A 22,351-nucleotide genomic window follows, 5' to 3' on the forward strand; every position below is an offset into this window, starting at 1 on the left:
ACAGCTACATTTCATTTTGTAATATACATCAGTTCCTGCATTTAAGGCCTGTAACGCATTAAAAAGCAAACAGTTGGGACAGGGGCAATTTATTCCAAATACAAGGACTAAATCATCAATTTTATAGCCAGTTTTCTTGACACATGAACATTTCCAAGTCACAGCGCAAACCTCTGCCAACATTAGTTTCCAATTCCATAAATTTTTACCTTGGAAAATATTTTAAAGGTGAAAGTCCTGTTAAAAGTGGCTTTTCATAAGCTAAATTAGATGCATTCAAATATCAGGAGTATGTGTTTAGTTTATGCAGTTGAATCAAAGATTTTTTGTGGTGTTGTCAGGTTTTTTTTTCTTCAACTTTTTCACTTCTCAATACTTTTTGGATAATTTTCACAGAACATTGGCTATTCTTTTATGCACAATTTGCCATTGCTTTTAGGCACTTGGTATCCAACTGATAACTGGAAGATAAACAAACAGACATAAAATTTAAACCTCCATCCAAATTTTGGCCATAACAGAAAAATGAGAGGGCCTGAGGCACTATGATTGAGATATAATGCAAAATGTACACCAAATGGGTTCTTCAATATTAAATTCAAATGTCCACAAAATCCACAATCTGGATCAGATCCAGATCAAACTTTGTCAGGCAATAGTGAGTGTCAGTCTGCACCTCACTTTCCAATATGAGAGTGACGGGGTCACGTTTGGGGACAAAATAAGGAGTTTGATCGAAGAAATCAAGCTCCTCAAGACAACGTTCTCAAGACCAGGCACCTAGTTGGCTCTGTCCCTTCGTCTTTCTTCTCTTTTTTCTCTTTCTTCTTCTTTTTTTTTTTTTATATTTAAGAGTACCTTAGTATACACTTAGATTTGGAATGTACAATAGAAGATATACCTTACTATTGTATATATAGGATCTTCATAATTAATGTAAGTGTGTGTGTGTGTGTGTGTGTGTGTATGTGTACAAGTATATACATATACACACGCATTTTGCATCTGTGTTCCACAGATGCAAAATGTGTGTGTGTGTATATATACATATATATATACAGACGCACATTTTGCATCTGTGTTCCACAGATGCAAAATGTGTGTGTGTGTATATATACATATATATATACAGACGCACATTTTGCATCTGTGTTCCATAGAGTTCATAAAACATGCATTTGTTGTTCTCTTTCAAAATCATATGAAACACAGAATTATATTTAAAATAATATCAAATTAGCCCTAATTTCTTTTGTCTGTTGTATAAATTATGTTTATGCACACCTTGAACACTAGATGGCAGTATTTGTGTGTGAGAAGAGTCATTGGGGCAGGGAGCAGTCTGGGTAGAAGAGTGATTTCTGCTGCTGCTGTTGTCTGAAGCAGGACAGCAGTTTGTGGTGTCATGACGGTTGAAGTGCAGCCTGTCAGAAAACTTTACTACTCTGGAAATGTTTTGGTCAATATGACTATCTGGTGAGTTCGGTTGATTTACACCACTGCTGGTAGGTGAATATTTTGTGGTATTCAAAGATCTGTCCTCCAGATGATGAATGTAAACCTGCACATGTGTATGACCTCAACAGGTGCATCAAACATCATGAGCATGAAGCATCTGCACCTGCCATTAATTAGGGAAATGAATGTCTGTACAGTTCTTCTCAGTGAGACGAGGAGGCCCAAACTGAGTACAGCTGGAGTGGACCACTGGAAACAGAAGGACAGAGACACACTCTACAGAGCGTTTTTGTTTCTTTGACAGACTGAATAAATGCTGGTTGCCTTATTAAGTAATGTGTGTCGAACTTGTGGAGACGTACTTATTGTGGCAGTGACATAGCTATGTGTCTCTGAGTTCTCGGTCTTTGACATCAAGAAACACCTGGGAAGAACGTACAGAGTCATGAGGTCACTGGACAGAGGTGTTTGGTGATGTTAACAGGTTTGTAGGAGAATGAAGGCGAACGGTGCTTCGTGTCTTGCTATATGGTTGTGAGACGTGGATGCTAACCAGTGACGAATGGATGTTGTTCATTCTAGGTCTCTTCGGAGGATCCTTGTGTGATGGAGGTCAGTAGGATTTGCTGTGCAATAGTAGTCTTGAAATCTCACTCCCCAACAGCTAAAAGGATTCTCTGGCCACAAGGCCAGAGCCCAGGGTTTAGCTGACTGGCCAGAGTGTCTGCGTCCCATGCCGGAGATCCTGAGTTAGCGCCCCGAGGGGAGCGAGTGGGAGGAGTCAACAATACAACACAATGCAGAGAGAGTACAAGTCCCTTCACTTGGGTACCGCTGGAATTACTTAGTGTCTAATGAACGGTTACTTAACTCTATGGTCACATTAGCTGCAAGCGACACAGGCAAAGTGATGACTTGTCATTCATCCTACAAACTACCATCCGATGCTGTCTAGTTCCACTCTCTACTGCCACCACGTTACAGTCTCCAGTTACTTTTAGCTTGCACCTCCTACAAAGAATGTAGTCCACTTGTGTGCCCCTTTCCCCAATCTTATACATCACCCCGTGTCCTTTGTCTGAAAGTAAATATTCACCGCAGCCATTTCCATCCTTTCTGCACTTCCACATTCTTGTCATTGATACCACATCTACCCATTGCTTCCTCTGTTCTCTTTACCAGCATGTCCATTGAAGTCTGCTACTATCACCACTCTTTCATGCTTGGGCACACTCTCCACCACTTCATCTAACTCACTCCAAAAATCGTCTTTCTCTTTTATCTCACAACCTACCTGTGGGGCATATGCACTGATGATATTCATCATCACCCCTTCAATTTCCAACTTCACACTCATCACCCTGTCAGACACTCACTTAACCTACAACACATTCTTAAGATATTCTTCCTTTAGCGTGGGCCCAACACTGTATTCTGCATTATTAGCTCTTTAATTCGGAATTCTTGTGCATTATTGTGGTGCACTTTTCATTATTAGTTTATTTTGATTACTGCTTTGATTTCTGGGAAACTCCTACATAAATATTCATTATAATTATTATTAATTATTAATAATGCACATATGATTTTTCTTTATATAAGTCACACCGGAGTATAAGTCAGAGGGCATCGTAAACTACAACTAAACTGGAGCACTGCGCTTGTAGAGTGCAAACCTCCACCAACACTACGTTCCAATTCCACAAATTTTTACCTTGAAAAAAAATTTTCAAGATCAAAGTCTTGTAAGAAGTGGCTTTTCATAAGCTAAAATATAATATCAAATCTAGATCAAAATTTAAATGTTAAAATAAAATATCCGTGAAATGCGCGATACCGATTCATTGAAAGTGCCAGTTTGCACTTCACTGTCACAAATGAGTGTGATCGAAGCACTTTTGGCTGACATATAATGCAAAATGTACATCAAATGGGCTTTCCAATATTAAATGCAAATATCCACAAAATCCGCAATCTAGATCAGATCTGGATCAAACTTTGTCAGGTGATAGTGTCAGAGTGATTGGGGCATGTTTGATTAAGATATAATGCAAAATGTACATTAAATGGGGTTTTCATTGTTCAGTCTAATTGGCCACAAAATCTGTAATCCAGATTAGATCCAGTGTCGCAGACCGAATGGTCCGCCCCTAAAAATGCATCCGCCCTGCCTCCACTGCGCATGCGTCATTTCTGAGAGTCTGAGACACACTTTCTTTACCCAAAAAGATCAAATGGATTAATGGGATTATTAACCTTCAGATGACAAGGTAAAACCTCTTAAATCATTCTAAATTCAGTTTCAAGCAGAAACTGTCATTTTAAGTAGAAACGAGGCAATACTCTGTGATGCTTTGAAATGACTGACGTGCAGTGAACGCATCAGCTAGCAACTTGCGGCGCTCTGATTGCTTCCTCCGTCTTATAAATGAAATAATATTTTTTAATATCACTCAGAATTTGTGAATATGATTATTCTTGATATTTATTCATTACAATATATTTATTATTGTATGATTCAATTTATGTATAAATTATTGTTTGCGTATGCATTTAATTGATATTCTCATGGAATCTGCGTATGATTCCAAGTTTTTTTAAATAATCTGTATGCCATCCCCAAAAGTGGGAAACCGTGCACGGACCTAGTGATGGAAGCCACCGAGGCTTCCGTGACAGCACTGCAGAAGCTCCAAGCTTCAGTGGCTGTGACTGGAGAAACCGTACACTGTGCAACGAATGTCTGTTTCTTCAACAGTCACAGCTTGATGGCAGAGTGGAACAGAGAAGGACTTTGTTCCAAAGAAGACATAAGTATCCGAGGTCAACGTCTCCCATGTGCCTCTCATTGTCCCATTATTTTGTCTATCTCATCTTCTGCACATGCTGTGAGTTGCTTTGGCAGGCGGGACAATAATGGAGCGAGAGAAATGCTCAGAGAGAGTTCTCAGTTTGTTGGAGTTCTCAGCCGCCTGCTGCAGGTGGTTGAGCGGTCGGATTACACCCCCCCCCCCCCCCCCCCCCCCACCACCACCACCCAAAAACACACACACACCACGTCTTTATGATATGGGAAATTCTTCTGGATTAGGCCTAATTCTTGTGACGGATGGACAAATGGCTGTGCAGAGAGAGAGAGAGGGAGAGAGAGAGCAGCTGGAGCATGAGATAAAACCTGCAGCACACCAACCTACATACGGGCTGGGACAGGCAGACACCTGTTGGAACACTCCTCCTCCTCCTCCTCCTCAATCATCATCTTCTTTTTCTTCTTCTTTACACCGGACACTTGATATGTGAGAGAAAGAGAGAGAGAGAGAGGAGAGAGGACCAAACAGCTGGTTCAACTGAATGTTTCCGTTTTGTGTTTCCTGTCTCAGATTTATACAGTTTCTCGTCCAGATGTAAGAGTCTTACAGGGACCATCGGAAGATTTGAAGTTGTATAAATTGTGCAGATGAATCCTGCTGACCGTGGAGATGATGACCTCAGTCAAACGTATAACTGACGAGATGAGTTTCCATTGACTCTTCATTCATTTTTGTAAACCCGCTTGTTCCATTTAAGGGTCATGAGGCGGTTGGAGCTGATCCCAGAGGTCACTGGGCAAGACGTGGGCCAGACCTTGATAGGCTGCCAGTCGACCACAGGGTCAACACATTCACACGCTCACCTATGGGCAATTAAAAGTTTTAAACTTCACCTAACCGAGGAGAAAATGCAAAGTCCACACAGAAAGGGAAACAAGCCCCTCTCACTGTGAGGCAGCAGTGCTAACCACTCATCCGCCTTGCCACCACATTATCCTTCAAATTGCACAAATTGATGTAAGCAAATGGCGCATTACCGGTGCACATGCACGTAAATGACCTGAGCGAAACCAGCTACCAAACACTGAACAGTGACAGTAAACTCACCTTGATGCTTGCACAAATTTGATCCCCGCCAATCTTGCATAAACTGTGCAAGGGCCCTGCGTCAATGTCAATGTCAATGACACACATTGACACGCAGTGTTGCAAATAGGTTGCGCAATGTTCACACAAGGTGGCACGAAATTTATGCATGCCAGAAATTTGGAACGTTTCAAAATTTTCTTTGCACACTGGAACAAAGTTGACGCAGTTTACAGTAGTTTATGAAGAATTTACTCATTGGCACATAAGATTGATCAAATTCATGCAAGTGTCAAGGTTGTTAACAGAGTGTTCAGGCTTTTAAAAACCCTTTAAGGACATGCATTACCGTTTAAAATGACAGGTGCACATGGTGCTGTTTTTGGCTGTGGAAAAGGAGCTTCAGGTGGAACCAGAAAATGTGCAAAATCACGTTTGCCCACAGTGCTTTAAGCAGTATGGATGCGATGCGCCATTCATCCTGAACAGTATTCCAACACAGAAGAAGGATCCAGAGGGAAGGAACACATGACAGTTGTAAGACCTACCTTCTGTTCACCTCATTAACCCAACCATCCTGTAGTTTCAGTGGATCTGTAGTTTCTGTCATGTCAAATTTTAGCAAACTCTTATAGTCTTGTTTGTTTCCTTCTCTTCATCTTTAGTTAAACAAGTGTTGGTTTAATAATTACCAAAGTCTAGGCTAAACGTACAAGCTGGTCTTGATGTGCGGCTGTTTCCAGAAGGCCACCACGATAACGCAATCTTTTTTAATAACTGATTTTCCACCTTTTAAACTCGACTTTCCACCTTTATAAATCATCAAACTCCAAATGATAAAGGTACCTCAACTTATATTTTCAAGTTCAGTAACTTAACAATTTTAACAGCATGAACACAAAGTGTTTTCCCTGGTGGGAATAGCCTTAGAGCAAAACCAGCAGTGATTAAAAAAAAAAAAGTAATTTTTTATCAAATAGAATTAAGGAAGAAAACCAGCTCAACATAGTTTTCACTCACTCATCTTCAACCGCTTACTTCAATGGGTCACAGTGGGGCTGGAGCCTATCCCAGCAGTGATAGGGCGTGAGGCAAGTACACCTCAGACAGGATGCCAGTCTGTTGTGAATGTCCGCAAAAATTAAACGTTTAATTTTTTGCATCCATTTTGCATCCCCTCAGTACACTGCATTACGCAACTCTACAGTGGCCCGGTGTGAAAGGGTTTTACAGAAATCCTGAATCGGCTCTTTTAAATGTTCATAATGACATTGCACTCTCAGTAGACGCTTAGCGCCCCATGGTTTTTAGTGCTGCTGGACCTGACAGCTGCTTTTGAGACAGTTGACCACTCATTCCTCTTGTCCCATCTACAACCCCTGGCACAAATTATGGAATCACCGGCCTCGGAGGATGTTCATTCAGTTGTTTAATTTTGTAGAAAAAAAGCAGATCACAGACATGACACAAAACTAAAGTAATTTCAAATGGCAACTTTCTGGCTTTAAGAAACACTATAAGAAATCAAGAAAAAAATTGTGGCAGTCAGTAACGGTTACTTTTTTTAGACCAAGCAGAGGGAAAAAAATATGGACTCACTCAATTCTGAGGAATAAATTATGGAATCACCCTGTAAATTTTCATCCCCAAAACTAACACCTGCATCAAATCAGATCTGCTCATTAGTCTGCATCTAAAAGGAGTGATCACACCTTGGAGAGCTGTTTTGCACCAAGTGGACTGACATGAATCATGGCTCCAACACGAGAGATGTCAATTGAAACAAAGGAGAGGATTATCAAACTCTTAAAAGAGGGTAATTCATCACGCAATGTTGCAAAAGATGTTGGTTGTTCACAGTCAGCTGTGTCTAAACTCTGGACCAAATACAAACAAACATGGGAAGGTTGTTAAAGGCAAACATACTGGTAGGCCAAGGAAGACATCAAAGCTCAAGACAGAAAACTTTAAGCAATATGTCTCAAAATTGAAATGCACAACAAAACAAATGAGGAACAATGGGAGGAAACTGGAGTCAACGTCTGTGACCGAACTGTAAGAAACCACCTAAAGGAAATGGGGTTTACATACAGAAAAGCTAAACGAAAGCCATCATTAACACCCTAAACAGAAAAAAAACAAGGTTACAATGGGCTAAGGAAAAGCAATCGTGGACTGTGGATGACTGGATGAAAGTCATATTCAGTGATGAATCTCAAATCTGCATTGGGCAAGGTGATGATGCTGGACGTTTGTTGGTGCCGTTCCAATGAGATTTATAAAGATGACTGCCTGAAGAGAACATGTAAATTCCACAGTCATTGATGATATGGGGCTGCATGTCAGGTAAAGGCAGCTGGGGAGATGGCTGTCATTACATCATCAATAATGCACAAGTTTACGTGATAGTTGGACACTTTTCTTATCCCATCAATTGAAGGATGTTGGGGATGATGAAATCATTTTTCAAGATGATAATGCATCTTGCCATAGAGCAAAAAACTGTGAAAACATTCCTTGCAAAAGACACATAGGGTCAATGTCATGGCCTGCAACTAGTCCGGATGTTAATCCAATTGACATCTTTGGTGGAAGTTGAAGAAAATGGTCCATGACACGGCTCCAACCTGCAAAGCTGATCTGGCAACAGCAATCAGAGAAAGTTGGAGCCAGGATGATGAAGAGTACTGTTGTCACTCATTAAGTCCATGCCTCAGAGACTGCAAGCTGTTATATAAAAGCAGAGGTGGTGCAACAAAATACTAGTGATGTGTTGGGAGCATTCTTTTGTTTTTCATGATTCCATAATTTTCCTCAGAATTGAGTGATTCCATATTTTTCTCCTCTGCTTGGTCTAAAAAAGTAACCGTACTGACTGCCACATATTTTTTTTCTGATTTTCTTATAGTGTTTTCTTAAAGCCAGAAGTTGCCATTGAAATGACTTTAGTTTGTGTCATGTCTGTGATCTGTTCTTTTTTTCTACAAAATTAAACAATGATATGAACATCCTCCATGGCCAGTGATTCCATAATTTTTGCCAGGGTTGTAAAAAAACATGTTGGACTCGATGTCACTGTTTCTGAAGGGTCAACTCATATCTTTCTGATCGACGTTTTTCTGTAATAGTTGGTAACCTGTCCTCTTCAAGTGCTTCTCTGCTGTGTGGTGTTCCGCAATGGCTCAATCCTTGGCCCCACCCTGTTTTCTCTGTACATGTTGCACTCAGATCAATCATTTCAAACCACAATATGTCATTTCACTGTTATGCAGCGACATTCAAATCTACAATAACTGGTGCGGTTGACTGGGGGTAGGGTGGCCAGTTGTATCGCAGAAATAAAACAGTGGTTGTCTTTGAATTTCCTACACCTAATGAGGACAAGACTGATGTGTTGTGTATGGTGACCCATAGATAATGGACATTGGGGTATTGTCAGTTAAACCCACTGTCAGAAATCTTGGGGTGATGTTTGACAATGGTTTTAATTTCGACAAACAACTGACTCTGTGGTCAAATCGAGCTTTTATCAATTACGGCTTTTAGCGAAGGTGAACGCTTTTTTAAACTGTGTAGATCTGGAAAAAGCCATGCATGCTTTTATTAGTTCTCAGCTGGACTATTGCAATGGACTTTACTTTGGAGTCTCCCAGTCTTCCCTCAGTTGACTTCAGTTGGTTCAAAATGCTGCAGCACATCTGTTAACTAACACACGTTGACGCGACCACCATCACCCCAGTCCTCTACGCTCTGCATTGGCTTCCAGTTCGGGCTAGAATCGATTTTAAAATCCTTATGTTTGTTTTTAAAGCTCTGAAAGTGAATTGTCCCCTCCCCTTTCTCACACTGTGTACCTCTCAGCAAGCAAGGGCACCTGTACAGCTGCAGGGGGCACCAATTTTCCAATTCCACACACAGTGACAAGAAAACCACTGTGCTGTGGAGATGATTTTTCTTTAAATGCTCGTGCCCACTGTGCCATGACTGCCGCCCCACCCATAAATGCCGCCCTAGGTGGCTGCCCAATTCACCTGTACCAAACACAGCTACTGGCCACAGGTGGGAATCAATCCCATGACCTTCTTGCTGTGAGTCAACAGTGCTAATCACTAATCCGCCATGCTGCCCGCAGTACAAGTTTACTTATGATATATATAAGGTGAAACCTCAGCCATGTCGGGCTACAAAAAGTTGACTAAAAACAATGTTTCACAATATTCCCACTTTTACGTGTTTATCGTGTTCTTTGCTTTTTTTTTTCTGTATGTAAATTTTAGTGCTTCAGTTAAATGTTCACATCTCTGATGGACATGACCCTGCATTTTTCTAGGGGACAAAAAAAATGTGCTCATATTTGTGAATATGAGAATGAATTGAGTTACTCACTTTGGTTGGACTCCGTTTGAACCACCAGAAAAAAAAAGAATTAAACGTGGTAGTTTGTGTTAATCACCAACCTTCAGCTTATCCATGTTAAATAGGTACGTCAGAAGTGTGAACACTTGTCAGAAGCACTTTGCTCGACTGTTTGGGTGTTCTGTGTTGGTGCGTCATGATTTCTTCAGTTCAGAAAGTCTGCCAGGAAAGACGCACACAGTTCAGAGGAAGCAGAACTAACCACAGAGAAAAACCACCAAAGCTGCCGTCAGGACAACAGGTGAGCGGTTCTGCTCTCAGGCACGTCTCATTGATATTCTAACCTATTGCACTTTCCCAGCAGGAGGAATCCCCAGTGGAAACACATGACTGTGTTCCAGGTCCCTCCTCCAGCCTTTGATCCTGTCAGATCGGACCTGAGACTGCTGCTAATTCTGCAAGTCTGTGGATGAAGCAGCTCACTAAGCACCAACAGGATCACTTCAGCAAAACCCGTGATACTCAAAGTGTGGGGTGTGGCGCTCTTGCTTGCCCTGAAGATACTATAAGTGGGTCATTAAAATAAAGAAAAACTTCATCGATTTTTACCTGAGGCCATCAATATGGCAATGAGGTATTGCGAAGGCTTTTCATCCATCTGTCTGCCCGTCTGTCTGTGCTCAGCATAAGTCCAGTCCTATTACTGCCAGGGACTTCAAATTGACAGGGACCATTCTTGGGACATAGATGGACAAGTTCAAAGATGGATAACATGGACCTATTTTAAGAGGCTAAAAAGTCACATTGTGCTTTCTATTTTTTTACAGTGTGATCTTGCGGACGTTAGCGTGATGATTTAGGGGACATTAGCATGGTAATGTCACTTGCTGGTGTCGCTAGCTGCTAACTTCACTTAGTGTTTGGCTAGAAATCAGAGGTGGACAACTCCGGCTTCAGAAAGGAAAAGTCCAACCACATATTTGTTCCATCTTCCTATAATCAGGGGTGCACATAACTGATACTTATGGTGCTTGTGCCTGCTAAAAATAAATGATGCGTAGCAGAAAACACAATGGAAGTGCTTCATAAGTGGAAAGCAATGACAGATTGTAGGAAAATGTTGTACATCAATGATGTTTAGCACACACGAGCACCATGAGTACCAGTTATGTGCACCCCTGCCTATAATAAACCAGCTGATTGTAATTAGTTCAACTCTTCAGGTAGGTTGACGAGCGCAATACATGGTAGGGCCGCTGTGCGTCGCTGTGTGTCACTATGGTAGATGAAGGCACACACCAGAAATGGCACAAAAAATGTCTCCAGTGGGGGAAAAAGCCACAAATACCATTGTCATAAAATAAGCCGTAAAAAGCCACAAACCGACGGTAAACGAACATAGACATTATAAAGAGGAGTAGACGCTGCACTGGTTGCTGAGGTTGCAAGAAATACTGCTGCCATCTGGGACGGTCATCGTAGTGATTCTATCACAAGGCACAGTGAAGGTTTGATTTTATAATCTTATTTTCTTTTTTAATCTTTCTGAAAGCTGCAAGGTTTTAGCCATGCTCATGCTCGAAACATTTATTCAAAAAAAGTCTGAAGGACCTAAATGACATGGTGAGACGCTGAAGAGCTTCGCTCGTCATAGTCTGCGACATTTACATATTACCTTTCTTAGTTACTATGTAAAAGCCATTGAGAAAATAAACACTTCTAAAACTGAAAATGCTGTTTTTGTAAATTGATGACACCTCTGGAAGGTATTTACAAATCATTTAGTGGACTTGAGTTTTATATTATGCACAATTTAATTTCTGTAACAATCTGTTCAAACATCATGGCCATGAAGTCACGTGATCATGCTCATCATGTCTGTGCCTCACCTCTGTGCATCTTTGGACTGCCACCTGGTCTGATTTGGCACTGCAAGTGCACAGTGCTGCATTCATTCATTTACTGATTTTCTACACTCACCTACTCCAATCAAGGGTCATGGGAAGGCTGGAGCCTATCCAGAGGCAAGATACTTCCTGGACAAGATGCCAGGCTATCGCAGGTCTACATATAGACAAACAACATCCACACGCACACCTACGGTCAGTTTTAGAGCTGCATCTCACCAAAGCTGCATGTCTTTGGAAGTGTGAGGAAGCCGGGAGCACCTGGAGGAAACCCACACAAACACAGGGAGAACATGCAACCCCACACTGAAAGGTCCAGTGGCTACAGCAACCCCATGACCTTTCCTGATGTGAGGCAAAAGTGCTAACCACGAAGTCACTGTGCCGCCCCTACAGCTCTGCATATATCCGCCTGATTTCTTGAATGACCACTCCCATCTGTGTCATTTATGCTGCACTTTCTTATCCCATGCAAATCTAGCTGTAAATATTACAGACATCCTCTGGTGAAAAACTACATTAGCCCACATCCCCATACAAAATTCAATCTCTCTAAATAGGGCACGTGTAAAGAATCATCATGCTGAACCTACAGATCACCTACTAATTACATATTCATTGTTTGATTAATGAAAACAATAAGTTATATTTGATTATCTCATTTACAACTTTTTTTGTTGTGTCACTGCATACTGTAGTCATAGCAGATGGCCACCTCACTGAGTCTAGCCTGCTTGAGGTTTCTTCCAGCAAACAAAGAAAAAAGCAAACATAATATAAATACACTACACTTGCTTGCGAGGTGGTTAAAATGTACCGTAGACCTTACGCATGTATAGGGGTAGAATTTATTTGATTAATCCTTTCCAATGGTTTGTTTTCTGAATACAAGATGGCTAAAAAAGAAAAGAAAAATTGTGGTGGAGAGATTTTAGCAAAACTTTGTGGAGAGATAATCCTTGATTCACAGAACAGTTGATTCTGTTTTCTGGTTCTTCCCCAAAATGTTTGTATTTCTCTATTTCTGTCTCCAAACACAGTTGTGATGGATAACTTTCCTACCGCGTCGTCGGGCTGGCTGATTTCAGCAGCTGATTGATCCTCCTGCCCAGATGTTGTATGTGTCAGAGTTCTCCAGTCTACTGTAAGCCACTGAATCACAGTGAGATTTCAAGTGTGATGAAAAAAGTGATGACAGGTAAAGCTGCAGGGATCTGTGCTGGAATTCTTGCTGTTCTCCTCCTCTTGCCTCTGGCCGATGCTTCCATTTGGGAGACGGGATTGTAAGAAAACCCACATTTTCACTCTGGTGAAATGAAAAAGTGATCAGTTGAACTGTAAAACGTGTGAGGGTATGACACTGTTGTCCATAATGGGAACGATACTTTAAGGTTCATTCTTAAAAGGCTCCACTGCCTGCTGCTTATTGTTCAGCAATAAGTCACACGCAAGATGTCAGTATCAGCAGCAATCGAGCCTGATACATGCAGTGATCAGGCACTTCTGTCTGACATGCTGAGAATTTACAGGATCCCCACTAAGCTTTTGGATGTTATACTAGATGCCCTATTCAAATGTATTCTGAGAATGGTGTGGAGGAGATCAAACTACTCCAAAATTTAATCACCTCGAGATGTCCATCTAAATAATATTCCCACTAAAATTGAAGGAATTCTGTCCATCCATTTTTGAGTTATGATGTCCACAGACACACACAAACACCCTGTCTTTGCTGTTTTGCCGACATGCCGGGCAAAAATTGTGCACTTAATCTCTGATTCACAAAATATTATAAAAAGTCAATACTAGAACACGTAACCAAAATTTATATCTTTTCCTCCCAGCAGCACAACACATGTTGTATTTAGCTCATATAAAATATATATACTAGGGGAGCTACGACCACTACCTTTGCACCCCCACCCCCAGGACTAAACCAAACCAACTTTTTTAGGTTCCTTAGATGACCCAAAGACACAATCAGGATGTTCCCCAAAATAAAAACTGGCCTTAAGCAGTTATCCAAGATGGTGTCCTAAATATCACAGAGATCCAATGGGAAGACCATTGCAGGTCACACCAAACTCATTTGTGCCTAAACTAAATTCATTCATGGGTTTAAGATTCAAAATGGTATCGAAAATGGCCGCCAACAGACCCTTATCATTGAATCTGTGTGATATTTAAGTTGTTTATAGGTGTTTTAGTGAAAAACCCTATTTTGGTGGCCATCTTGGATAACTGGCTTGAGGCCAGTTTTATTTTTGGGAACATCCTGATTGTGTTTTGGGTCATCTAAGGAACCTAAAAAAGTTGGTTTGGTTTAGTCCTGGGGGTGGGGGGGTGCAAAGGTAGTGATCATAGCTCCCCTAGTAATACGTATACTTCGAAGTACGTAGCTGCAGCAGGTCAAAGCAAATTACAATCAGACAGGGACTTCAAAAGTAAGAAGAGGGGAAGTGGACAGAGGAGAAAAGGAAGATGGCGTAAAGAATGAGACACGGAAGGAGGGTTCCGGCATCATACAACACACTAGCTTCCTTTCAGGAGCCTGCAGGTTCAGGCTCAGCAGGCCCCGAACAAAATGTGATGAAATCAAGCCCAGTCTGAAGCCAGCGCCTCAGCAGAGGCTGACCTCAGGCCGTTTAAGGAGGCACGGGTCACTGGTCTCCCTTCTGCAGGAGGATGTCCGCTCACTGTGCCAGGCAGCAGCCCTCTGTCTCTTGGGGGGGGGGGGGGGGGGGGGGGGGGGGGGGTTGGGTATCCCAGGAAACAGGATTACACTTTTCAGCAAATGACTGAAAGTAGTGTGGACGAAACATGATATACCTAACAACTACTGTTTAGACCCGCCCATACAAATCCAAACTAGAGGCACTGCGCTTGTGGAGCGCAATCTGCGCCAACACGAGTTTCCAATTCCACAACTTTTCACCTTGGAAAAGATTCTCAAGGTCAAAGTCCTTTTAGAAGTGGGTTTTCATAAGATAATATGTGATCAAATGTCAGGAATATGTATTACAGTAGTTTATGCAATTCAATTTCAATCAGTTCAATTATTCATCTTGTCATCGTGCAAATTCACAACAGAGTCGCCTCTAGCTCTTCAATAAAACAATCAAAAAACAAAATAAATTAAAGAGTTAAAAAGCACAACCAAACAATTAAAAAGTAAAAACCCATGTAATACAATATGCTGCATACGAAAGGGAAAAACAAGTGCGGCTCTAAGTCTGGACTTGAAACGTCTCTACAGAATCCTGACTGTTTATTGATGCAGGGAGATCATTCGACAAAACAGGGGAACGATAAGAGAAGGCTCTAGACCCGCAGACTTTTTATTCACCCGAGGGGACACAAAGTAGTCCTGCTTCCTGTGAATGCAAAGCTCAGGCCGGTACGTAGGGTTTAACTAGATCAGCTCATTAGGGAGGTGCCAGTCTGTGAATAATTTTATGGCTAGTAGCAGAACCTTAAAATCTGATCTCACAGAGACAGGAAGCCAGTGAAAAGATGGCAAAATGGCGTGTAATGAGGTGAACTTTCTGCTTTGTGTCAAAGGTCTGGCTAGCAGCATGTGAACCCATGGAGACCCCTAATGCTGGACTGTGGTAAACCAGAAATAGACCATTGCAGTAGTCCAATCTAGAAGAGACAAATGCATGAATGAGGGTCTCAGCATCAGTCAAGACAGGATGGGACGAATCTTCGCTATATTCACAGTTGCAAGAAAGCAGTCCTCGTAATGTCTCTAATATGGAGGTCAAAGGACAACGTAGGATCAAAAATTACCCCAAGGTTTCTCACTTTTGTCAGTATGATGTATGACACACAAGCCTAGGTTAAGCGGGTCAAAATGATGCCGATGTTCACTGGACACAAAGGAATCATCATTTCAGTCCTTATCAGAGTTTAAAAGTAGGAGGTTACAGACATCCAGCTCTCACTGATGGCCAAGGCAATCTCTAAGGCTTTTATGGGGATGAGCTTACCAGCAGTTGTCGGGATGTACGATTGAGTATCATCAGCACAGCAGTGAAAGGTACTCCAAATGCACCAGTATGTGCCCAAGGGGGTGCTATACAAAGGGAGAAACACAGGGGCCTAAGACGGATACCTGTGGAACCCCAACTTCCATGTCACTCATGTTAAAGTCGTGTTATTGTACAAACACAGTGAGAACAACTGGTAAGGTATGACGTCAATCATGCAAGGGCACTCCCAGTAATCCCAAAATGATTTTCCAGCCTATCAAGTAAAATATGATGAGCCATGGTAATCTAACAGCAAAAGAACGGTAGTGGTGTCCGAGTCAATCGCAAGCAGAAGGTCATTCACTACTTTGGTGAGCACTGTCTCTGTGGAGTGATATTTTTATTTATTCTCAGTAAGGTGGTCCACAAGCTGCCATTGAAACCACTTTTTCCAGACTTTTAGAGCAGAATGATAGATTTGATATCGGGTGATAATTTTTCAATACAATAGGGTCACGATTAGATTTCTTAAATAATGGTTTAATCACTGCAGATTGAAACATTTAGGAACAGATCCAGAAGTTAAATTACAATAATGAATGTTTATGAGTTCAATGGTACGACTATTGGTCTTTGGTGTTCCACTGCTGCTAAAGTACAAATTGTAACGTGTAGTCCAATGATATTGTGCACTGACTTCGGACTTCCATAAAAAACAGACTTGTGTAGTTCCTCAGTCCAGTCAAAAATCACATCAGCGTTTCATGTGAACAGGTTTTCATGCATCCAGAAGGCTTACAGCGGAGTAGATATTGTGTGTGTGGCAGCGTCAGTTAGCTCAATCAAATCATGTGTCATTGTCCCTGCTGTGCGTGCCCACACACACAACCGGCCTCGGGCTCGACTGTGTATGTCCTCAGTGCAGTTGAAAAAAAAAATCACGTCAGAAATGAGTCCAGCTTTTCTTCTCTCTTCCTGCTAACAGCCTCCAGACAGCACAGTGGATTTGTTTTGTGTGTGTGTGTGTGTGTGTAAGCAGCATCAGTTAGCTCAATCAAATTGTCTCGGGAGAGTTGTTGTGCCCCGTGTGTGCGTGCACACACACACACACACACACACACACACACCACCTGGTCGGTGCTTGTGCATGCGTGTACTACCAAAAAAAGACTGTGTATGTCCTCAGTGCAGCGAAAAAAAATCATGTCAGAAATGAGTCCAGCTTTTCTTTTTCTTCCCGCTAACAGCTTCCAGACAGCACAGTGGATTTGTTTTGTGTGCGTGCGAGCACACGTGCATGCGTGGGCGGCCATGCACATGTGCGCGCACGATCAAGTGTGCGCACGTGCGCAAGGACTCGTGTGATGCAGCATGCGTGTGTGTGCAGACTGCAATGGTACCAAACGTATGGAACCAAATTTGCACTCTAAATGGAACCAAGCTGCACTCTAATGCAATGCAACACAAATGGGATGAATTAATCCATGTCATGTGACATACAAAGCACCAATCAAATGACAAGGATCCACTCAGCTGTTATATAATGAGAGATTAACAATTTCCAGCACAGCCGGCCCAAGAGTGGGCCAGAGGTCCTTAAACAGTTTTTTTTTTTTGGATAGGATCAAATAAACAGGTTGTGCTTTTTGTAGACATATGAGTTTCGGTCAGCATGCCCAGTGAGATACTATCAAGTTCTGTAAATCTAGGTAACATGTCAGTGGTAGCACCCATCTCAGTAGCAGGGTGTAGTGGCTGGGTAAGGCATGCTGGGATATGCTCAACCTAATGTCTTCTATTTCTTCTCGAAGTAATCCAGGAAGTCCTGTGCTGAAAAGGGAGAGCGACTTACAGGTGGTTGTCCATGAATAAGTATTGCTGCTGTGTCGAACAAGAACTTTGAGTTATGCTTTAAGTTAAACTTGAATCAAAGTTTTTTTTTTTTTTTTTTTTTTTTTTTTGGTGGTGTCATGTTTTTTTTTTTCAACTTTTTTCCAGATAATTTTCACAGAACATTGGTTTTCTCTGCTATGCACACTTTGTCTTTGCTTTTGGCACCCTGGAATATAAACAAACAGGCATAAATTACAACATCCATCCATTTTTGGTGGTGTAGGTAAATCCATAACAGAAATTGAGAGTAACTGAGGCACTTTTGATTGAGATATAATGCAAAATGTACACCAAATGGGCTCTTTAATATTAAATTTAACGGAGTGGCTATTCGTACCAACCGTTGGCTCAATAAAGTAAATATGCAAGCATATACAACCAACCACACCCGACCATATGAGCGCGCTTGTAAGTTCACTGCTGGTTTCAACGCTGGGGAAGGAAAAAAGGCGGATATTTTCTCGCTGGCTGCGGGATCTAAAATGTGATCTAAAGCGGTTCTTGTTTGGCTCATCACACCAGGGAACTGTGTCAAACTAACACCATCTTACAGACAACAAGCTGCATTTTGTTCAAAAACTGTTTCGTAGTTTTTAACAGGCTCCCGTTCAAAATACTGTGAAGTTTGTCGCTTTCATCCATTGCGGTGTTTTCGCAGTAATTAAAGACGCCGCCATTAAATGTGTCAACATACGCTGCAATAGAGCCTTAAAAAGTGGTGTAAAAACATAGTTTAGATGCACAAAACGTGTCAAATACACGATCACGGTTGGGCGAATAAGGTAAGACATTATATTAATCTGCCCAATGGTTGTGCATGTAATGTTCAACGTATGACTTATCTGCCCAACGGTTGGGTGAATAAATCAAAATCAAATCAAAATCAAATCAATTTCATTTATATAGCGCCAAATCACAACAAACAGTTGCCCCAAGGCGCTTCATATTGCAAGGCAAAGCCATACAATAATTACAGAAAAACCCCAACGGTCAAAACAACCCCCTGTGAGCAAGCACTTGGCGACAGTGGGAAGGAAAAACTCCCTTTTAACAGGAAGAAACCTCCAGCAGAACCAGGCTCAGGGAGGGGCAGTCTTCTGCTGGGACTGGTTGGGGCTGAGGGAGAGAACCAGGAAAAAGACATGCTGTGGAGGGGAGCAGAGATCAATCACTAATGATTAAATGCAGAGTGGTGCATACAGAGCAAAAAGAGAAAGAAACACTCAGTGATCATGGGAACCCCCCAGCAGTCTAAGTCTATAGCAGCATAACTAAGGGATGGTTCAGGGTCACCTGATCCAGCCCTAACTATAAGCTTTTTCAAAAAGGAAAGTTTTAAGCCTAATCTTAAAAGTAGAGAGGGTTTTTTTTCCGCTTGTGTGCTTTTGCTTCCGTTTTGTCAGACCCGACGCCAGAAAAAAAAATATTAAGGGGGCGATGAGTTTATCACAGGGGGTGGGGTCGCCCGGCCCCCCCCCCCCCCCCCCCCCCAAAAAAAGTGTGCACCGGAGGAGACGTGCGCTCCTGGAAAGCTTGTGTATTTACGCTGCACCGTTGTAAGAGACTAACTAAGAGTGAAGAGTGATGACAGTATTTTTTTTAATTATTATTTGAATGTATAGACGCTCGGTCAAGTGATCTCCTGCATACCACAGAGCCAGTGTTCTGTCGAGATGAGGTGCGCCAACTTTCGACACTCTGAGCTGTGACCTACCTTCGCATTGTCCAATAGGAACGACGCGTCGGGCCCAAAACACGGAAGACTCGTGGCAGAAAACCATGATCTCTTACAGAATGGATGGACCAATCCGATTGGGTGCAGAAACCACTGCTCTGTACAAACATTAACGTGTGACAGGACTGCTATTATAGAGCAGTTTTCTGAAGAAAAATCATTGGAAATGTTTTTTTTTTGTTGTGTACCTCAAAATTTCTGATACTGTTAAAAAAGTTTAGAACACTTGTAATTAAAACAGGTAAATAAATCAGTAAATGGTTCTTTAGAAACCTTTCATCTGTATTAAAACCACCTGTTATTCCAGATTAGATAATTTCTTGTTTAACATAAGGAACCTCAGACATTTATTTTTAGACAAATAAAATAACATGGAAACCTGTATATTTTTTGAAGTCTGGTAGATGATGTATATCTTATTTCAACCAGAAAAACAAACACTAAATAAATACAAATGTTTATTATAAATGCAAAAAGAAATAATTTAACAATGACTGCAGTGTGATTGTAAAGTAGGATTTCTGTGACATAAACCTCATGATATTATATAGATAGATAGATAGATAGTCATTTAAACTTGTAATTTCGTCAAAATATGTAATTGCCTTTAATGTTATCAGGACGCCCCCTTGTGGCGCCGGGTCCGCGTTTTGTACTATGATCAAGGTGAAATGACAGTGAAAGTGTGTGTTTAGGGTGTGTTCATGGTGTTTAGGTGTATAGTATTTGTTCATTGGGGGTTCGGTATGGACGGGTGGGTGTGCGTGTTTGGGGGTGGATTCGTCGGGCCAATAGTGGGCTGGTCCAGAGGAAAAATGCCAGAGCCGAAATTTGTTCCCAGTCTGACCCTGTGCCCAACGGTTGGGAGAATAAAGTAAGACATTATATTAATCTGCCCAACGGTTGTGCGTGTAATGTTCAATGTATGATTTATCTGCCCAACGGTTGGGAGAATAGCCTTTGCCTAAATTTAAATGTCCACAAAATCCACAATCCAGATCAGATCTGGATCAAACTTTGTCAGCCAATAGTGAGTGCCAGTCTGCACCTCACTTTCAAATATGAGAGTGATTGGGCCATGTTTAAGATATAATGTAAATAATAACAGCGCAATTACAATAGGGTCCTCGTAGGACTTTTTCCTACTCGGGCCCTAAATATACATTAAATGGAGTTTTCAGTGTTAAATTTAAATGGCCACATCTGTCAGTTAATAAAGGATACCATCCTACATTATACTCTCAAATATGAACGAAATTCAATTTATTTTGACAAAGTTATGTATTTTGAAAATTTGTTCAATGTAAAGATAGGGATTTTTTCCAGACTTCGACCTTTGACCTTGAAAATGGAATCATATCAAGATATGAATCCTCTGTAAAAAAAATTCATAACAACATATGAAAAATTGTAGATTACAGGCTCTTAATAAACAAACAACAAACAGGGGTGAAAACATAACCTCCACAAAACTTCGTTGGTGGAGGACAAAGTCCTCCTTCTTAAAGAGACACAACAACACATTTTCCATCCCAAAGATTTTGAAGCACAATTTGATTTACTTCTGAAACTGCAAATATGCATGTGGGCTGTGGTGCCACGATGCAACATGTTAATTTGTATAAGTGTCATTTAGTGAGGAGACCTGCACAATTTGATGAAAAGAGATTCTGTGACTATTGGCGGAAATATTGTGCCTGAGATAAACAGCCAAATAATTCTATTCCTACAGTTATCAAAGTTTAATGAGCAAAATCATTGCATTGTAATTAAAAAAATATTTGTTTTGCTCCACAAAAATAAAAATTCATACTGCAATGAAGTGTCCAGAAAGCACAGTGATCTCCATGATTCTTGCACTAAAGACATTTTTGGAAAAAAGAGCGTTAGATGATCGCTTTGGCTAAGTTCCAGGAAACTCGCATGGAGATGCAGACACTTCCAGAAGAACAATCATCACTGCCAAAACGGCACTGATTTGAACTTTATGTATTGTCCTCAGAGCAGCAGAAATCACAGTCCATCCTTTTTAACCCCAAAATAAAATGCTTTAAAAATTAAAACAACATGTGTTGTAATATAACAGTGTAGATAACAGGCTGCACACCTGCATGGGATTAAAGCTCAGACAAGCACTGCACCTATTTACACGACCAAAAACATCTTTCTTCTAAGAATTCTGTTTAAACCAAATGTGTGGAAGCAACAATGTTTAAATTCTTTATGAACCGTTCAGCCTTCCTCAAAGAATGCAGATAATAGGCTTATCCCCTCTGCAACAAGGAGACGGAAGTTGGACTGAGGAGAAGGGGTTGGAGGGATGGAGGGGGCGTCGCTGTGCTCCTCAGGAGATCACAGCGCTCAGAGTGGGTTTACAGGAAATCAAACTTCAGAGAATGAGGTAAGTGAAGCAGCAAAACCGCCCTCAGGGGCGCGAGCTGTTGTCGCACGGTGCAGCGTAGGAACAAGAAAGTTGAAGTCGTCGATGCATTAATCACCATCTCTGGACTTTGAACGGTCATACTGGAAAGTAGAAGGACACCCAGAAAGCACATTTCTCTGCCAGGACCACCAGAGTCCTCTTTAATTTAAGGTCAAGTCGGAGCATGTCTGAGAGTATGTGCCAGTACTGCACCTTAATTCATCCACCACACTATGGAGTCACCTTTAGGTCCTTGATAACATCCACCCAGATAGACACCCGGTCAGTCCCCACATTTCAAAAATAACCAGGTGTTACCGTGTTACCGAGTTTTTACTGTAGTTCAAATCTTGGGTTTTTGAAATAATAATGTTCCTCACAAATTATGACTGGAGTCCCTCACTTTGAACAGGTCCTGGACATGTTGTGGTAAAAGGTTATTTTGTACTTTAAACATAATTTGTATTAAGCTATAGTCAATCAGGTCCCAAAAAATTTTAAATGTTTAACAGACAAACAATGGATTTGTTGGCACACGATATGATTTATTACTAATAATTCTTATGGCTTTCTTTTGTAGTAAGAATATTGAGTTTGTATTCATTTTGTAGGTGGTTCCCCAAACTTCAATGCAATAGGTCATGTACAGAACTAGTAAAAAATGACATAGGGTAACTAGGGTTACAGTTAGACACAATCCAACCACTAGG

The 22,351-nt window shown here is 41.3% G+C and overlaps 1 long non-coding RNA gene across 1 annotated transcript; it reads right to left on the reverse strand.

Annotated features, from left to right (window-relative positions):
• Nucleotides 1-1,280: 1,280 nt before the first annotated feature.
• On the reverse strand, nucleotides 1,281-22,106 carry LOC117516988. The gene is made up of 3 exons (XR_004562608.1): nucleotides 21,968-22,106; nucleotides 9,392-9,400; nucleotides 1,281-1,292 (listed from the first exon to the last, which is right to left on the reverse strand). It is a non-coding gene; the product is annotated as an uncharacterized LOC117516988 (long non-coding RNA).
• Nucleotides 22,107-22,351: the final 245 nt, after the last annotated feature.

The sequence above is a fragment of the Thalassophryne amazonica genome, chromosome 9 (assembly GCF_902500255.1).
Source record: "Thalassophryne amazonica chromosome 9, fThaAma1.1, whole genome shotgun sequence".
NCBI lineage: Eukaryota > Metazoa > Chordata > Actinopteri > Batrachoidiformes > Batrachoididae > Thalassophryne > Thalassophryne amazonica.